Below are 17,149 nucleotides of genomic sequence, written 5' to 3'. Positions count from 1 at the left end.
AACTTCAAGATCGCTCATGCCTTGGAGGAACGGTGCTTGTGCTCTAGACCCCATGCTTGGCAGCTAGAGAAGCCGCCACAATGAGAAGCTAGGGAGTAGCCCCCACTCGTGGCAACTAGAGAAAGCCTCTGCACAGCGACAAAGACCCAGGGCTGCCAAAAATGAAGTAAATAAATTACTTATTTAAAAGTCTAACGGTGCTCTACTGCTTTTACACTGTGGGCTTCCCTGTGGCTCAAACAATACAGAATCCACCTGCAACGTAGGCGCCCCAGGTTCGATCCCTGGGTCGGGAAGATCCCCTGGAGTTGGGAATGGCAACCCACTCCAGTATCCTTGCCTGGAGAATCCCATGCACAGGGTCTCAAAGAGTCGGACTCGACTGAATGACTAAGCACGGTTTTACATCAGCCCTCACAGAGCATGAAGTCACCTCTTTTCTGCCTGCTGGGTTACATGTCCGAGCTGCTCAAGCTGGACCATGGTGCTGAGATGCTGAAGGAGGCAGGAGAGTTGGTGTCACAGCCGGAAATCTGAAGATGCTGCAACCGCTGGCTGGCTTTGAAGATGGGAGGGGGACCTCAAGGAAAACATGTAGCCTCTAGAGGCTGGAAAAGACAAGAAACTGGGCTTTGGCTTAGGATCTCCAGGCAGGGCTGGTTTCTTCTGAGGACCGTCAGCCGTGGCCTGCAGGTGGCTGCTTCTTGGTGTGGCCTCAAAGGGTCTTCGCTCAGTGTGTGATGGTGTCCTAACTTCTTTTTATAAAGACACCACATGACCCCATTAATTAGCTCTTTAAAGGCCTATCTCCAAACAAAATCATTCTGAATTTTGTGGGGCACACAATTCTGCTCATTACTCTCTAGCCTGTGGGTCCCTCCAAACTCATGTCCTTCCTACAAGAAAATAAGGTCACCCCATCCCAACAGGCCAAAAGTCTTAATCTATTTCAGCATCGACTTGAAGTCCAAAATCTCACCTAAATGTCATCTAAATCAAGTTTGGGTAAGAACTTGAGTTATGATTCATCTGGAGGAAAAAATTCCTCTCCAGCTGTGAACCTGTGAAATCAGACAAGTTATCTGCTTCCAAAATACCACAGTGGCAGGCATAAGACAGGCATTGCCATTCTAACAGGGAGACGTCAGACAGAACAGGGTCATGGGGTCCAGGTAAGCCTTTAGAAAGAGAGCCTGGTGCAGGTCAGACTATGTTGCATTCCACTTTGACATGACATTATTTCAACAGAAAAGCTCCTTTCCAAAGTGCAAAGTGCCTGACAGAAGATAATACTTTTGAGTTTTCCATGTAATTCTTGATTGAGAAAAGGATAAATGCTCTCATATATCCGCTCCTAGCATTATTTAAGAACAAATTTTCTGTAGGCATTCTTAGGGGAAACCATTCATTTTCACATTTCTGGAGAATTCATCTTTTCAAAAAAAATAAGATGATTTTGTTAGAAAGCATCAATATTTTACTCTATATTGTGAGCGTGTGTGTGTATATCAATTATTTCCAGTATTAGTTTCCTATGAGAGTTTAGGAGTAAAACAGATCAAATAAGATTTCTTTGTCTTTGGCTCTCTTTAGCAACCTGCTATTTGTCTTGGTCAAGGGTGCTATTTACAAACTGGCTCTTCAACACCAGAGAGGAGGACAGAGTAAACTGTGGCTCTTGGGAAAACCTGTAACACACTGGTGACTCTCTTGAGCCTAGGGAAGAACTGACCTTGCAAGTACCTCCTAGCAGGGGAGTGGACAAATGTATGACATGTATCCACAATCACAGAATCAAATAGAATAGTCTCACTGCCAAAAAACTCGTCTGAGAATTTGTCCAAACCCACAGAATGTACAAAACCAAGAATAAACCCAGATGTCAACTGTGGGTGTTGGGTGATGATGGTGTGTCGGTGTGTGTTTATAACTTGTAACTGTGCCTGATTTGTTGAGACCCTAATAGCGGGGAGGCTGTACACATGTGGGAGGAGGGGGTCCCTGGGAACTCTGTACCTTGTGCTCAGTTCTGCTGTGAACCTAAAACTGCTCTTAAAAAAAGTCAATTAAAAAAAAAAAAACAGGTCACATTTAAAAAGCCTGAAAATAATCTGGGTATTTTCCAAGAAAAAAGATGCACAGTCTGACCTGAGTTTTTCTTTAATGTATCAATACCCTGCTGAAGATCCCAGGAAAAGCAGTTGTTTGTGGAGAGTAGTCCCCAAAGGAGAGGAAGTGGTGGCAATTGGCAGGGCTGGGGCTGGAGGCAAGCAGAGATAAATTCTCTGTTCCCAGCAGCCAAAGGAGCCACAGCCCCCGGGAGATGCTGAGCTGATCTGACCTGTGCCAGCTTCCCTACGCGAAGCATTGGAGGAGAAAAAGCTCCTCCTGTACCAAATGGCTGGACCACACTGTGAATGCTCTGAGCCGTGTCTGAGTAAGACAGTGGGCCGGGGAGGTTGGCTCTGGCTATTTCTCCTTTTAATCAGAAGTCAACTGGCTGTTGTGAAGAGGCATCTGAGATGGGAAAAGTCTAACCGAGAAAAGATTATAAAAAGCAAGAAAATGGGGACCTCCCTGGTGATCCAGCAGTTAAGACTTCCTCTTCCAATGCAGGGGTGTGGGTTCAATCCCTGGTCAGGGAACTAAGATCTCACATGCCTTATAGCCAAAAAATGAAAAGCATAAAGCAGAAGCAATTTGTAACAAGCTCAATAAAGACTTTTTTTTTTAAGTAAGGAAATGATATAAGTGGTCCAGCTCACATACAAAATCTCTGTAAGTAAATAGAGACGGATGCAAAGACCAATGTCCTGTGAGCAGCTAGGCACTTGGCCATACAAGGGACTTTTCCAATCTCTCCTTCGCTATTCACCTGAAACCACCACATTGTTAATTAGCTATTGCAAGCATGTTAAATCACTTCAGTTGTGTCTGACTCTTTCCAATCCTATGGACCATAGCCCGCCCAGGCTCCTGTGTCCATGGGATTCTCCAGGCAAGAATACTGAAGCGTGTTGCCATTTCCTTTTTCAGGGGATCTTTCTGACCCAGGGATCAAACCCACGTTTCTTATGTCTCCTGCACTGGCAGGCGGGTTCTTTATCACCAGCGCCGCCTAGAAGCCCCAGTACAAAATAAAAAGCTAAAAAAAATCAGTGCCCTAATCTGATAAGCAGATAAAATGAAGCTCTGCTCAAACAGGCTCACCTGGGGATGGGAGCAGACTCCAAACAGTTCACCCCACTGATCGCTAACTAGTTCCCACTTGGCCAGGGAGGGTGAGGGACCAACAGCCAGGTTCAGAACTGCCCTCTACACCTACCTGGGGAAGACCCCTCCCCTGAGGTCTCACTGCCTGTGGAAGAAAGGAAAGCTGCTTAGAGAGTCTTCCTGCTCTGAGGCCAGCGGCTGATGTAGGAAAGCAATGAGGAAAACGTCGACGGCAAAGATATTTCTCCACAGGACTCTCCAGGCAAGAAAACTGGAGTGGGCAGCTGGTCTCTTCTGCAAGGATCTTCCTGACCCAGGGATTGAACCTGGGTCTCCTGCATTGCAGGGAGATTCTTAACTGAGCCACCAGGGAATTCCTGCATATTTAGAACGTTTACCTTAATAAGACATTGTTAACGAACCACAGAGTGTTAGAAACGGAAGGGATTTCACAAACCATGGTTTCAGTAGTTTAAGCATACGGGTCCCTTCCAAAACAATACTAGTAATGAAAAATGCAGCCTCCTTTATGGCAGTACTTATTCATTTATATACTTGGCTGCATAAGCTCTTAGCTGTGCAGGCGGGATCTTCAGTGGCAGCATGCCAGGTCTAGTTCCCTAACCGATGTCTCCTGTATTGGGAGTGCAGTCTCCCTGGACCACCAGGGAAGTCCCCTTTATGTCAGTACTTTTGATAACAACTGACCCAGGAGATATAAAATGATCTAAAGAACTCAGTAACAGACTGAGATTCACTGTTACCTTATCACTGTGCAGGAAGCATCACTATGAACAAAGCTAGTGGAGGTGATGGGATTCCAGCTGAGCTATTTCAAATCCTAAAAGATGATGCTGTTAAAGTGTTGCACTCAATATGCCAGACAATTTGGAAAACTCAGCAGTAACCACAGGACTGGAAAGGTCAGTTTTCATTCTAATCTCAAAGAAAAGCAATACCAAAAATACTTTAAGCTAGGTTGTGACAGTAGGTGGACTGAGAACTTCCAGATGTTCAAGCTGGATTTAGAACAGGCAGAACCAGAGATCAAATCACCAACATCCATTGGATCATAGAAAAAGCAAAGGAATTCCAGAAAAATGTCTATTTCTGTTTCACTGACTATGCTAAAGCCTTTGACTGTGTGGATCACAACAAACTCTGGAAAATTCTTAGAGATGGGAATACCAAACCACTTTACCAGTCTCTTGAGAAAACTGTATGCAAGTCAAGAAGCAACAGTTAGAACCAGACATGGAACAAGAAACTGGTTCAAAATTGGGAAAGGAGTACATCAAGCCTGTATATTGTTACCCTGATTATTTAACTTACATGCAGAGTACATCATGTGAAATGCTGGGCTGGATCAATCACAAGCTGGAAACAAGATTGCTGGGGGAAATATCAACTGTCTCACATATGCAGATAATATTCTAATGGCACAAATCAAAGAGGAACTAAGGAGCCTCTTGATGAGAATGAAGGAGAAGAGTGAAAAGCTGGCTTAAAACTCAACATTCAAGAAACTAAGGTCATGGCGTCTGGTCCCATCACCTCACAGCAAATAGATGGAGAAAAAGATTCTACATTCTTGGGTTCCAAAATCACTGTGGATGGTGACTGCAGCCATGAAATTAAAAGACGCTTGCTCCTTGGAAGAAAATCTATGACAAACCTAGACAGAACATTAAAAAGCAGAGACATCACGTCCATATAGACAAACCTATGATTTTTCCAGTAGTCATACATGGATGTGAAAGTTGGACCATAAAGAAGGCAGAGTGCCAAAGAATTGATGCTTTCAAACTGTGGTGCTAGAGAAGATTCTTGAGAGTTCTTGAACTGCAAGGAGATCAAACCAGTCAATCCTAATCAACCCTGATCATTCATTGGAAGAACTGATGCTGAAGCTCCAATATTTTGGCTACCTGATGCAAAGAGTTGACTCACTGGAAAAACTCTGATGCTGGAGAAGATTGAGGGCAGGAGGAGAACGGGGTGACAGGATGAGATAGTTGGATGGCATCATCGATTCAATGAACAGGAGTTTGAGTAAGCTCTGGGAGACAGTGAAGGACAGGGAAGCCTGGCATGCTGTAGTCCATCGGGCTGCAATGAGTCGGACACGACTTAACAACAGAACAGCAACAATTCAAAAGCACAGCATCCTGTGTTCAGTCTCCAGGGTTCCTGGTGCAGATGCGAATTTAGAGAACTCTTGCAGTAATTCTAGGCACCACGCTGAGGAAGCTGCAGGCTGGCAGAGGGGAGGTAACTTAAGTCCCTTAACTTCTTTTAACCAGCCAGTCAGTGGTTGATTATCTGGCCTCACTACACTGCCTGGATAATAGCTAGGGATCTTTTCCTTTCACTTCCATCTCAGGGACCCTGAGGGTCCTTCCTTTCCCTAAACAGGCGAGTCCAGACTAGGATGTAGAAGGAGAATATTCTGACACTTTGTCTGTGCTTTATTTCCATGCTTCCCTGTTCAGTTCAATTGCTCAGCTATGTCTGACGCTTTGCGACCGCATAGACTGCAGCACGCCAGCCTCCCCTGTCCATCACCAACTCTCAAGCTTGCTCAAACTCATGTCCATTGAGTCGGTGATGACATCCAACCATCTCATCCTCTGTCGTCCACTTTTCCTCCTGCCTTCATTCTGTCCCAGCATCAGGGTCTTTTCCAATGTGTCAGTTCTTCACATCAGGTGGCCAAAGTATTAGAGCTTCAGCATCAGTCCTTCCAATGAATATTCACGGCTGATTTCCTTTAGGATTGACTGGTTGGATCTCCTTGCTGCCCAAGGGACTCTCAAGAGTCTTCTCTAACACCACAGTTCAAAAGCATCAATTCTTCGGCGCTCAGCTTTCTTTATAGTCCAACTCTCACATCCATACATGACTCCTGGAAAAACCATAGCTTTGACTAGACGAACCTTGTCGGTAAAGCAACGTCTTTGGCTTTTAATATGCTGTCTAGGTTGGTCATAGCCTTTCTTCCAAGAAGCAAGCGTCTTTTAATCTCATGGCTGCTAGTCACCATCTGCAGTGATTCTGCTTCCCTGTACTTAACCCTTCTCAGTCGGCCAGAGGCATCCACAATGCCTGCTCGGGAGCTAGGATTATTAAAGCGAGAAGAGAAAGAAAGAGGTGTTTTGCTTTTCACTTGAAGGTAGATTCTGAAAGCCCTCCTCAGAAAGGAGTCTTGGTGCCAAACTTCTGAACTGTACAAGGGAGGCTCTCATCTATGTCCTCAGTCCTTCCATCATGTCTGACTCTTGCGACCCCACGGACTGTAGTCCATCAGGCTCCTGTGTCCATGGCTCCAGCAAGAACACTGAAGTGGGTTGCCATTTCCTACTCCAGGGGATCTTCCTGACCTAGAGAGCAAGCCCTGGTCTCCTGCATTGATAGGCAGATTGATTATCGCTGCGCCGCCTAGGAAGCCCCTCTCATCTATGAGAGGACCCCAAAGGCACCTAGAAAGGGACCAGAGGAAGGCCGGGACTGGCCTGTCTCTGGACCCCTGTGTTGAGAGGAGGTGAGCAGGACAAGACAACCCAGGGGCGGGGGGCATGTGTAAGGAGAGCGGTCAGCACTGAGCATCAGACCTTCCTCGTCACACTGGGAGACCAGGCATGAGGCAACCTTCGCACGCCTCATCAACAACCAAGGGTGCTTCCTGACTCCAGAGCAAACAAGGGCGCCACCTGCAGGCTGCTCAGGACCATGGGACGCTGCTCGCTGTGGGAAGGGAGTTGGGAGGGGATGTCTGTGTTCCGAGGTCAAGTATGCACTGTGCGGGGGCAGGTCTTCAGGGCGAGAAGCTGCTTTCCCCATTGAGGAGGCTATCTCGCGAAACTGATGCATGCAGGCATCCTAGAGTTTCCGGAAAATCTGAGCTCCTGCAAGTGGTGTTTGCTGAGAGTTACGTCTCCTGGCTCCAGGGTGGGGTGGGGGAAGTGGGAGAGACCAGCCTGGGAAACAGGCCCCTGGGATGCTTGGGCAGGCAGGGGGTGACCAGACGCAAGGAAGAAGGACCCACAGAAACCATCAGAGGTTTGTAAAACTCAAAAGACAACCCTGGGAGCTTCCCTGGTGGCTCAGTGGTAAAGAATCCACCTGCCAATGCAGGAGACATGGGTTCGATCCCTGAGCTGGGAAGATCCCACATGCCACGGAGCCACTAAGCCTGCGCCCCACCAGCTACTGAGCCTGTGCTGTGGAGTCTAGGAGCCACAACTGTTGGCTCCCCCTCCACTGCCTGCCTCTTCCACTCTGCATTCCTCACACTTGGAAGGTGCAGTCAGGAAAACTCAGCAGAACAGAGACAGTGAGGACTGTGAAACAGAGACAGAGAGAAGCCCCACCAGGAGCATGTTTCACAATGAAAACCAGAGGGAGCCCAGGCTGGACCCGGGCCCTGGGCCAACCTGTGGGCGGCTTAGGTGAGTTGCCATGGTTACCGTGAAGCCTGGCCAGGGGCCACCAGAGCTTGGGGGTGAATAGAGGGTGACCAGGAGGTTCTGGAAAAACAGAAGACAGAGACTCACCCTTGAGGAGAGACATGTTCTCACTGAAGGCTAATGAACTGTCATCCCCGACGTCAGCGAGTGGTGAGAGGTGGCGTGAGCAGCCTCGGATCAAACCCGCCACATCAGGGGCCCAAGGAATCGTAAACAAGGAGCAGGGCTGCAACTGCTCCAACGGCAGGGAGAATGAGTCACCCCGGGAAGCGGGGCGGCGGTGGTTTGCTGCGGCTTCGAAGAGGGGCGGGCTGAGCAGGCTCAGGGACTGCTGGGCAGCAGGGCGGGTCCCTTCTAAGGGCCAAGAGAACTTGCAGTAGAAACAGCACGTATTCTAGAGAATCACTTTTGTTTTGTCCGAGACTTTGCATCTGTTCTCTGAAGACTTGGTTTCCCTTCTACCCTCCAGGTGGGCAGTCTCACCCACCACCTGTTATCACCTGGGTACCAGTGCAGCCAGACCTCTGCTCCCCTGGAGGGCAGCTCTCCCCGCCCTCCATCTCCTACTCACTCCTCACAGCAGGTGCAGACCGCCAGGGCTGGGCCCTGCTAAATCCTGCATCTGCTGAACACCTGCCCTGGGGCCCACTCCTCCCAGAGAACACACTTCCATCTGCCACTCATGAGTCTTCATGCCCTGGCTCTGCTCCGCCTGCTCCCCTCTCCTTGCTGCACTTTCCTGACTCTGAGCCTTCACACAGCCTGGTCCCTCTTGCTTAGAAAGCCCCTTCTCCTTTGTCTGGATTGAAAACTGTGACTCAGCTTTCCAGGGCCAGTTTAAGCGCTAAGCTTGCTGTCAGGTTCTTGCTGCACCTGCTGCTCCCTGGGAGAAGCGATGCTCCCAGCTTCACTGCTCCCACAGCACTTTAAATGTGGCCGTCAGAGTGTTAACCTGGGGTGGGTGAGCTGTTTACACACATGTGATTTCCCTCTAGATTATGAGTTCTTTGAAGGGCATGACTATGTCTTATTCATCTTTAAATTGCTAGTGCCCAGAATACCTAGTGCGTGAACTCAACTGCTTGTCACACGTTCAGTAAAGGGACACCTTTTTTTAAAAAGTATTTGCCTATTTATCTGGCTGTACTGGGTCTTAGTTGTGGCATGCATTATCTGTAGTTGTGGCATGAGGGATCTAGTTTCCTGACCAGGGATCGAACCCCAGGCCCACTGCACTGGGAGTGTGGAGTTGTAGCCACTGGACCACTAGGGAAGTCCCTAGTAAATGAACATCTTGAAAGTGTATGATTTACAAACAAGATCCTACTGTATAGCACAGGGAACTATATTCAATATCCTATGAAAAACTATAATGGAAAAGAATTATGAAAAAGTATATATACATACATATATGTACACCTGAGTTACTCTGCTGCACAGCAGAAATTGACACAATATTGCAAATCAACTATGCTTCAATAAAACATACAATAAAATCGGAAGGTCACATTTTTAAAGAGTTCCCTCCAGTGGGAAAAAAAAAAAGTATGGTTTACATACAGTCTATCAGCCACACAGCTACCACTTTCAGCAAAATATATGCATTGAGAAAGTCCTTTCCTAGTGTCCAGCAATCTGGATGAATGTAGATTTCAGCAGTAAAGCTCAGGAAAAGCAGAGGAAGGTCGGCCTCCCTGGGAAGGCTGGTCACAATGAGGATTGGCAGACTCCGTGGGGACAAATCCCCTGACCAAGAAAATCTGTCTGGGTCCAGGCCAACAATCAACTTATTTCAGACGCTGTTCACTAAAACAGCTTTCAGCACAAGGAGAGAAGCTGGGGAGTTCAGAAGAGTCTGACCCCGAGGAGAGCACAGTGGACCTGGGGGCCAGACAGGACACACAGTGCTTTTGTCCGATCTCCTCTTAACACGTCTAAGGTGTAGAGACACAGCTGTGGTCACACACACTGCACGTGGATGGATGAAGCACAGAAAGGTCCGTGGGAAACAGCCAGAAACAGGTACAGCTAGACAAGACCAACCAGGTGGAGAAGAATGGAGCTGAAACATCAAACCCCAACTGCAAGGGAGATGAGGTGAAGCCCCTCAGAGACCCGGCTGGGGTGGCAGGGTCACCTGGGAACCCAAAGTCCAAGTCAGCAGAAGACCCTGGTGATCCTGTCCTGTCGGATAAAATTCAGCTGTAGAAGAAAATACAGGAGGCTGACGAAGGCCGGTTTATGTATCTGCACCTCACCTAGTTCTAGAAAGAATCTGGTGGCTGATGTCACTGTCCGCTTCCCTCTGTTATTTCCCTTGAGGTTCAATGCTTTGGAAATCTCCACTCAAGTTCCATCAGCCTTTCCTGGCCACAAAGCCATTAAAACTCCGGAAGCCTGACTGTTTTTACGTCTCTGCAACATTTGCTTCCATATCAAACACACACGGACACACTTCAGTAATCCGTCTCCTTAACCAGGACACAGCCCTCCTTTGTTGGCATGGCCCCACAGGTGTCAGGGGCTAAATGAGCATCTACCGACCACCGGAACCCCTGGGTTATAAGTACAATCAATGGAGGCACAGAGGAAACAGAATTTTCCCAAGACTGATGAACAGAAACTAGAAGCAGAGAGAGGTTAGTCATGCTGGTTTAGGATGCTACACTGGCTGTGGGCTTCAGACTTTGCTAAGGAAAGGTTCTGCTAGAAACCCTGAGGCGGATCAGAATTTTATTGTTGTTTAGTCGCTTAGTCGTGTCTGACTCTTTTGTGACCCCATGGACTGTAGCCCATCAGGCTCCTCTGTCCATGGGATTCTCCAGGCAAGAATACTGGAGTGGGTTGCCATGCCCTCCTCCAGGGGATCTTCCCGGCCTAACGATGGAACCCGAGTCTCCTGCATTAGCAGGTGAATTCTTTATCACTGAGCCACCTGGGCAGCCTGGGATCAGAACATACCATGCCCAAATGGTGCCACCTTGGTATAAGGATTATTTTGAGCTAAAGGCAGCAGCATGCAGGAGGAACTCTCTGGCCTCCCCCTTTCTACCTAAAACCAGGACATAAATTTTTTGTGAAGGTTTTTCCACACTCCCATCACCCAAGAGAAGGAAAACAACCAGTATTACCGAAGAAAGACATCACCAAGCTAGGCCTACACAGGTAGACCTCACTAAAATAACCCTTATCTGTCATTAACTTTTGCCACACATATACCCACCCAACATTTACCACCCCTAGAAGCTCAAACCCCACCCCACCCACTTTGTCATTTTCCCACAATTCACCTCCCTTTGTTAAAAGGGTATATAGGCTCTGAAGTGTATTCTTTGGGTTTCTCTCCTTTCCCGCAAAGGGCCTGTGTACATGCATAATAAACCTTTCCCCCTGTTAATCTAGCTCTGTTCTCCTGTTATTTTCAACCGTCATTAGCTTAATTTGCAGGCCCCAGGTACAGAAGATAAGAGGGAAGAGAAAAAGTTTTTCCCCTCTCCTACATTCCAATACAAGGTATACATAGCATGTAAAGTTTTTCCCCTCTCCTACATTCCAATACAAGGTATACATAGCAGGTACTCCAGAGCAACAGGACAGATGCCTGTCCTGGGAAAACACTCCAGAGGACACCAATTCTTGGGTATGCCTGGACTCTCATACAGATAAGATGGGAGGGTGGAGGCCACTGTGGGAGTGGGATCCATAGATAAAAAGGGGGCCCCTCCAGGATGTGAGTGTCCTGACATCACCCACTGTCTGCCATCCCAGTCTTTGCCCCTCCAACAGTGTCCAGACTTGAGTCATAGAGGCTGAGCGGTCATCATGGAAAAGAACCTACCGGTAACAAACTGCCCTCAGCGACTTCCATACTTGCTTCCTACCCTTCTCGATACTCCCGTTCCTCCTTCCTTCCTGTTTTCTGATTCCAGTTCTCCTACTTGAATCTTTATACTCACGTATTGCTTTGGCAAAAATCTCTTGATTTTACGTATGTGTGTGGTGAAACATTGGAAGAAGTAAATACAGTTGAATTCGGGAGCTACAGAGGGCACATTTATTTTTCACATTAATGCCTTTTTGCTGTGGCTGTAAAGGTGTTCTAATAAGAATTTTGGAAACAAATTAAAATGTTTTCCTTCTTCCTATTGCTATGGCCCTGCTCCTTTTCCTTTGGTGGTGACCCTGGAGAGGGGTTGAAGAGAAGGCCCCACAACTGATAGTTAGACATGAGTGCCAGGCGGCGGCTCGGGGACTAACGAGAAGTGCAGAAGCACGGTTCCTGCCAGGTGCTGGATTGAGGGCTATCGCTCTGCATTGTGCCTGCCTTTGATGGGGCAGAGAGAATCACTTGGGCCCCAGAGGGATGTCTGAAGCATTACTTCTATAGTCTGCCTCTTCTATCTACTTCTTCAGCCTCACAGCACAAGTCCCATTCAGTTCAGCCGCTCTGACTCTTTGTGACCCCATGAACTACAGCACGCCAGCCTTCCCTGTCCATCACCAACTCCTGGAGCCTGCTCAAACTCATGTTCATCGAGTCGGTGATGCCATCCACCCATCTCATCCTCTGTCGTCCCCATCTCCTCTTGTCCTCAATCTTTCCCTAATGAGTCAGTTCTTTGTATCAGGTGGCCAAAGTATTGGAGCTTCAACTTCAGTTGTCCCAGTGAATATTCAGGACTGATTTCCTTTAGGATTGACTGGTTTGATCTTGTAGTCCATGGGACTCCCAAGAGTCTTCTCTAATAACACAGTTCAAAAGTATCAATCCTTTGGAAGAAAGATCCGCTGGAGAAGGAAATGGCAATCCACTCCAGAATTCTTGCCTGGAGAATTCCATGGACAAGAGAAGCCTGGTAGGTTAGGGTTGCAGAGTCTGACCTGACTGAGTACACGCGTGCATGCACACCCCCACACAGATGCACTTCCTTGTTTAAAAAGTCACCATCTCCCACAAAAAAAATCCTGCCAGAATACTCCTGGATAAAAAGGACACTAAGGGCACACTGCTGTCGTTGTTTTGGCTAAAGAGAAACCTTTAACCTGAAATTAGAAGACAAACCCAGATAGTGTACTAAAAAGCAAAGACATCACTTTGTTGACAGAGGTCCATATAGTCAAAGCTATGGTCTCTCCAGTAATCACGTACGGATGTGCGAGCTGGACCGTAAAGATGCTGAGTGCCGAAGGAGTGATGCTTTCAAACTGTGGTGCTGGAGAAAACTCTTGAGAGTCCCTCGGACAGCAAGGAGATCAAATCAGTCAATCCTAAAGGAAACCAACCCTGAATTCATTGGACGGACTGATGCTGAAGCTCAAGCTCCAATACTTTGGACACCTGATGTGAACAGCTGACTCACTGGAAAAGACCCTGATGCTGGGAAAGACTGAAGGTAGAAGGAGAAGAAGGCACAGAGGATGAGATGGCTTGATGAAATCACTGATTCAATGGACATGAACTTGGGGCAAACTCCGGGAGATGGTGAAGGACAGGGAAGCCTGGCATGCTGCAGTTCATGGGGTGGCCAAGAGTCAGACACGGCTTGGCAACCGAACAACAACAACAAAGAGAAACCTTGCAGGTGCGCTGTGAGGATTAAATGAGATCATCCACAGAATGGACCCATAGGAAGCCTGGTCTTTCCTCCACCCGGCTGCCCCATGCTCCCTCTGCCGTCTGGCCCTCCCAGGTTGGGGCACTGGTGACTTGCAGACACCTGGGAAAATCAAGGCTTTGGGCATAGATTAGCTTGACCACACTCCTCACTTCTCTTTGGACACCCAGGGCCCATTCCTCAAGCATCATATCTTCAACACACCCACACTCCCCCAGCCTCACAGGGCCTGCCGTTTTGTTTGCCAAGTTCCACCAGGAAGACTGACTGCACACCCGCTGCCATTTGACCTAACAAAAGCTCCTGGACAATTAAAGGGACTCGGAATGCTCCAGCTAGCTTGTTGAATAACCTCTTTTTAAGGACCCATTGTTTTCCTGTGTAATATTTTCTTTTCTCCCAGCAGTACTTCTTGCTTCTACTTTCCTCCCTAAATGCAAACTTCATTTGCACATCTTCACTTCTGACCATTTAAAAAGATATTTGGTTTATTCTTCATATGGCTTTAACCAGCTACTTAAGACTTTTCAGTTGTTATTGTTTAGTTGCTAAGTTATGACTAACTCTTTGAGACCCCTTGGACTGTGGCCTGACAGGCTCCTCTGTCAGTGGGATTCCCCAAGCAAGAATGCAGGAGTGGGTTGCCATTTCCTTCTCCAGGGGATCTTCCCGACCCAGAGATTAAACCTGAGTATCCTGTATTGGCAGGCAGATTCTTTACCACTTAGCTATCAGGGAACCTCCAAGAACTTTCAGTAGCATCACGCTAATTTCTATACTATAACTGATTTCACTGTTTTTCTTTCCTGACACTCATTCAGCTTCTCTTGACTTCCAATCAAAATTCCTTTGCTGGTTATTGTTGAAAGGATTTTTTGGTAGTATTTTTGGTGTTATGAAAGAAGTTAAATTTCAGTTTCTGGTTTAACAATACTGAGCAATCTCTCTACCTGAATAATAAGCCTCTTGATGTCTGAATATGTCTAGAGTGGGAAAAAAATAGAGAAAATGTGCAAGGTTAGATACTAGTAAATTCTCATAAAGGTGTTCTGAGAACAAATCAGGTAATATCTTAAAAACATTTTGAAATTCCATTAAGAAAAAAGGGCAATCTACTAGCAGGTAATGCATTATAAAGTCGTCTCCCTTCTTCAACTAGAACAAAAATGAGACAAGGTAAGAAAAATGTGACAGTGAAATGTGGCTATAAAGAAATGAGAATGATCTGTCTAGTAGACTTCAGCCTTCTCAGCCATTTGGCTGCGTTCTTCAGTAAGCAGTAGTTATGTGGTGAGTCAGCGTGTGTGTGTGCGTATGTGAGAGAGAGACATCATACACAATCACTCCTAAGCCCAACCTCATCCTCCAGAGACAGCTGTCAGGCACTTGCTTCCTGGGAACCCAGGGAACAAGAGGACAGTGTCCAGTTCTCACCATTTCAAAGAATGTAGTAAGATTTGGGAGGCACCATGGATTGTCATTTTGGCTATAAGAACTGTAAAATGAATATAAGGAAAAACTTTTTCCTTGTTTCTCCACCACTGCCTTGCATGAGATATGCGAGAGGCAATTATCCAGCCAATCATGGCATTACTGGGAATGACCCCTTTGCAATGCTTTTTCTCTCAGCTGGCCAAACATCTTCCAGAGGCTTCCCCTGAGCAACTGGATGTTAAAGAGGCTGAGGATTCGAGCCATGTGTGGGTGGAGGCGAAAACAGGAAGCTGGTTGTCCTAAATAGTCATTTCAGCCCAATAACCTCAACGTGAGGCTACTCATTAACTAGGGAAGCACCACAATAAACCTTGTATTTACATGAACTAGTTATGATGTGAGATATTCATGTCTCATCACAGCTGATAACTGAGCCAACCTCACACTTCAAAAATAATTACCAGTTTACAATGTACCCTGTCTTGTTTCTCAGGACTGAAACAGGCTTTCCATTTATCACCTCGGTTGCTCCCACAGTAGCCTCCTGCAGGGAACAGGGCCAGATCAGAAGGTGGGTGCCTCCCTTCCCCCACACCATGCAAAAATCAGGAAAAGGATTTCCCCAAAGAATCAAGAAGCCAGCCAAAGAGCCCGAGTCCCTTCCCTGCCTCTCCGAGGTGTCTGCCACTGAATTTTCTATGAGAAGGAAGCACCACCCGTGAGGGCTCATGAGCAGATGATAAGACTGGCACGTTTTAATGGGAAACACCAGCGCAGCCCAGCAGGCCCTTCGCTCCGACTGAACCGGCCAGCCCTGTGCCAGCCTTTTACAGTCCTGGGAGGCGACAGAAAGAGAAGAAAACCGGTGTCGGTGGGGAGCTGGGGAGAGGGTGGGAGAACGCGTGTCCACGATCCACTTTATCACTTGATGAAACTTTAACATTTTTGCATTTCTGAGCATCCTAGCCCAAGACACACAGAAATAAGCAAGTCCTCCTTATTTTTAAATTACGAAGTCTTCTCCAGTCACACCTCTGCCCGCCGCCCCATCCCATCCTTTTGTTATTATTCCTAAGGTAATTTAAAACAGTAAACTAAAGCCTCCCCAAAGCTGCTGGTTTGCGAATGGCGAGCGCAGCTCATTTCAGCACCAGACTGGAGGACAGACGCCATAAGGGGCCCGGTGGTTCCACTGACGCCTCCGGAACTGCTCCCAAAGCAGGTGTCCCGGTGATGAGGAATCAAGAGGGCTTCTTCGGGCCCAGAGAAATTTCCCCCAATAAAATGACCAACTAGCCCCTCCATCTCTTCCGCTACTACTAGCCCTTCCACTTCTTCTTCAATGGGGGACGTCCCTGCCATGACCTACTTCGGGAAACAGGGTCCCCAGGAGCTTCCCCTGCTTCAAGCCGGACAAATGGGGCGACCGCGACCCCCAGGGGACCCCTTCAACGTTCCGAGTTGTCTGTCCAAACCTGCGCTTGGGTTTGAGAAGGGCTTTGCGGAGGGTCCCGGATTTGAGGAGCCCCCGCCGGGCCGCTGATACCCACCTGTGCCGGCGCCACGAGGGCCGGGCTCGCCGTTCGTGGCCAAGATTATCACAGGTGTGCGTTTCGCGAGCTTCCTCCGACAGCTGTAGGACGACGCAGGCACCAGACCCGTCTCTTCAGTTCCAGAGACGGTCCAGCCCGAGTTTCCCTTTTGTCTCCGGCTCGCCCCGAGCTCACGGGAGCAAGGGCTGTGCCATCCGTGCCCCACCGACACGCCCCGACCGACCCGCCAGCGGGCGCCCACTTACCCGGGCCGAGGGCGCCGCTCACGCGCGGGCTTTGTCTCCGGGGCGGTGCTCGCGGCGGGCGGCCAGACCGAGTGGCATCGCCCCTCAAGCGCGGCGCCGGTTCCGCTCCGGGACTCCCGCACCTCGACACTGACCCGCTGAGCGGTGGAAACGCGCGCCCCGCGCCGCGCCTCCTCCGCCCGCGGGGTCTCCGCGCCGCGTCACCGGCCCCGCCCCGCCCCGCGCCTCCCGGCCCGGGCGGGGGAGAGACCACGTGAGCCGGGCGGGCGTGCAGGGGGCCGAGCCCCGGCCCCGCTGGGGCGCGCAGTCACTCGGACTCCAAGCACTCTGCTCAGCACCCCAGGCCGGGCTCCGGGAGCGCGTCCAGTCCCGGCCCCCGCAGAGCGCGGGCCCCGGGCCCCCAGCCTCCTCGCGTCCACGGCTTTCCGCGCCCACGCCACGGCGGGGTCTCGCCGGGCGCCCGGGGGGGCCGGGAAATCCCGCCCGCCGCCGTCGACGTCACTGGTGCGTCACCGGGGCTCCCGCACCGGGGCTCCGCGCCCTCCGCCCGCCCCTCGGGCCCGCTGCCCGACCCCGCGCTCTGCTCCGCGCGCCCGCGGCTCGGCCCCGCGCCCCCCGTCTGG

At 49.1% G+C, this 17,149-nt stretch overlaps 1 protein-coding gene across 1 annotated transcript in view; it reads right to left on the bottom strand.

Annotated features, from left to right (window-relative positions):
- The window catches only part of GNG4 (G protein subunit gamma 4), a 70,156-nt gene extending 53,441 nt beyond the window's left edge, over nt 1–16,715 (bottom strand). The window contains exon 1 of the mRNA XM_018042602.1: nt 16,527–16,715. The gene's annotated coding sequence lies outside the window, so the exon portion shown is untranslated. The remainder of the gene's footprint in view (nt 1–16,526) is intronic.

The sequence above is a fragment of the Capra hircus genome, chromosome 28, assembly GCF_001704415.2.
Source record: "Capra hircus breed San Clemente chromosome 28, ASM170441v1, whole genome shotgun sequence".
Classification (NCBI taxonomy): Eukaryota; Metazoa; Chordata; class Mammalia; order Artiodactyla; family Bovidae; genus Capra; species Capra hircus.
Note: the sequence above shows the minus strand (reverse complement) of the source record. Positions and strands in the feature narration are given on the sequence as shown.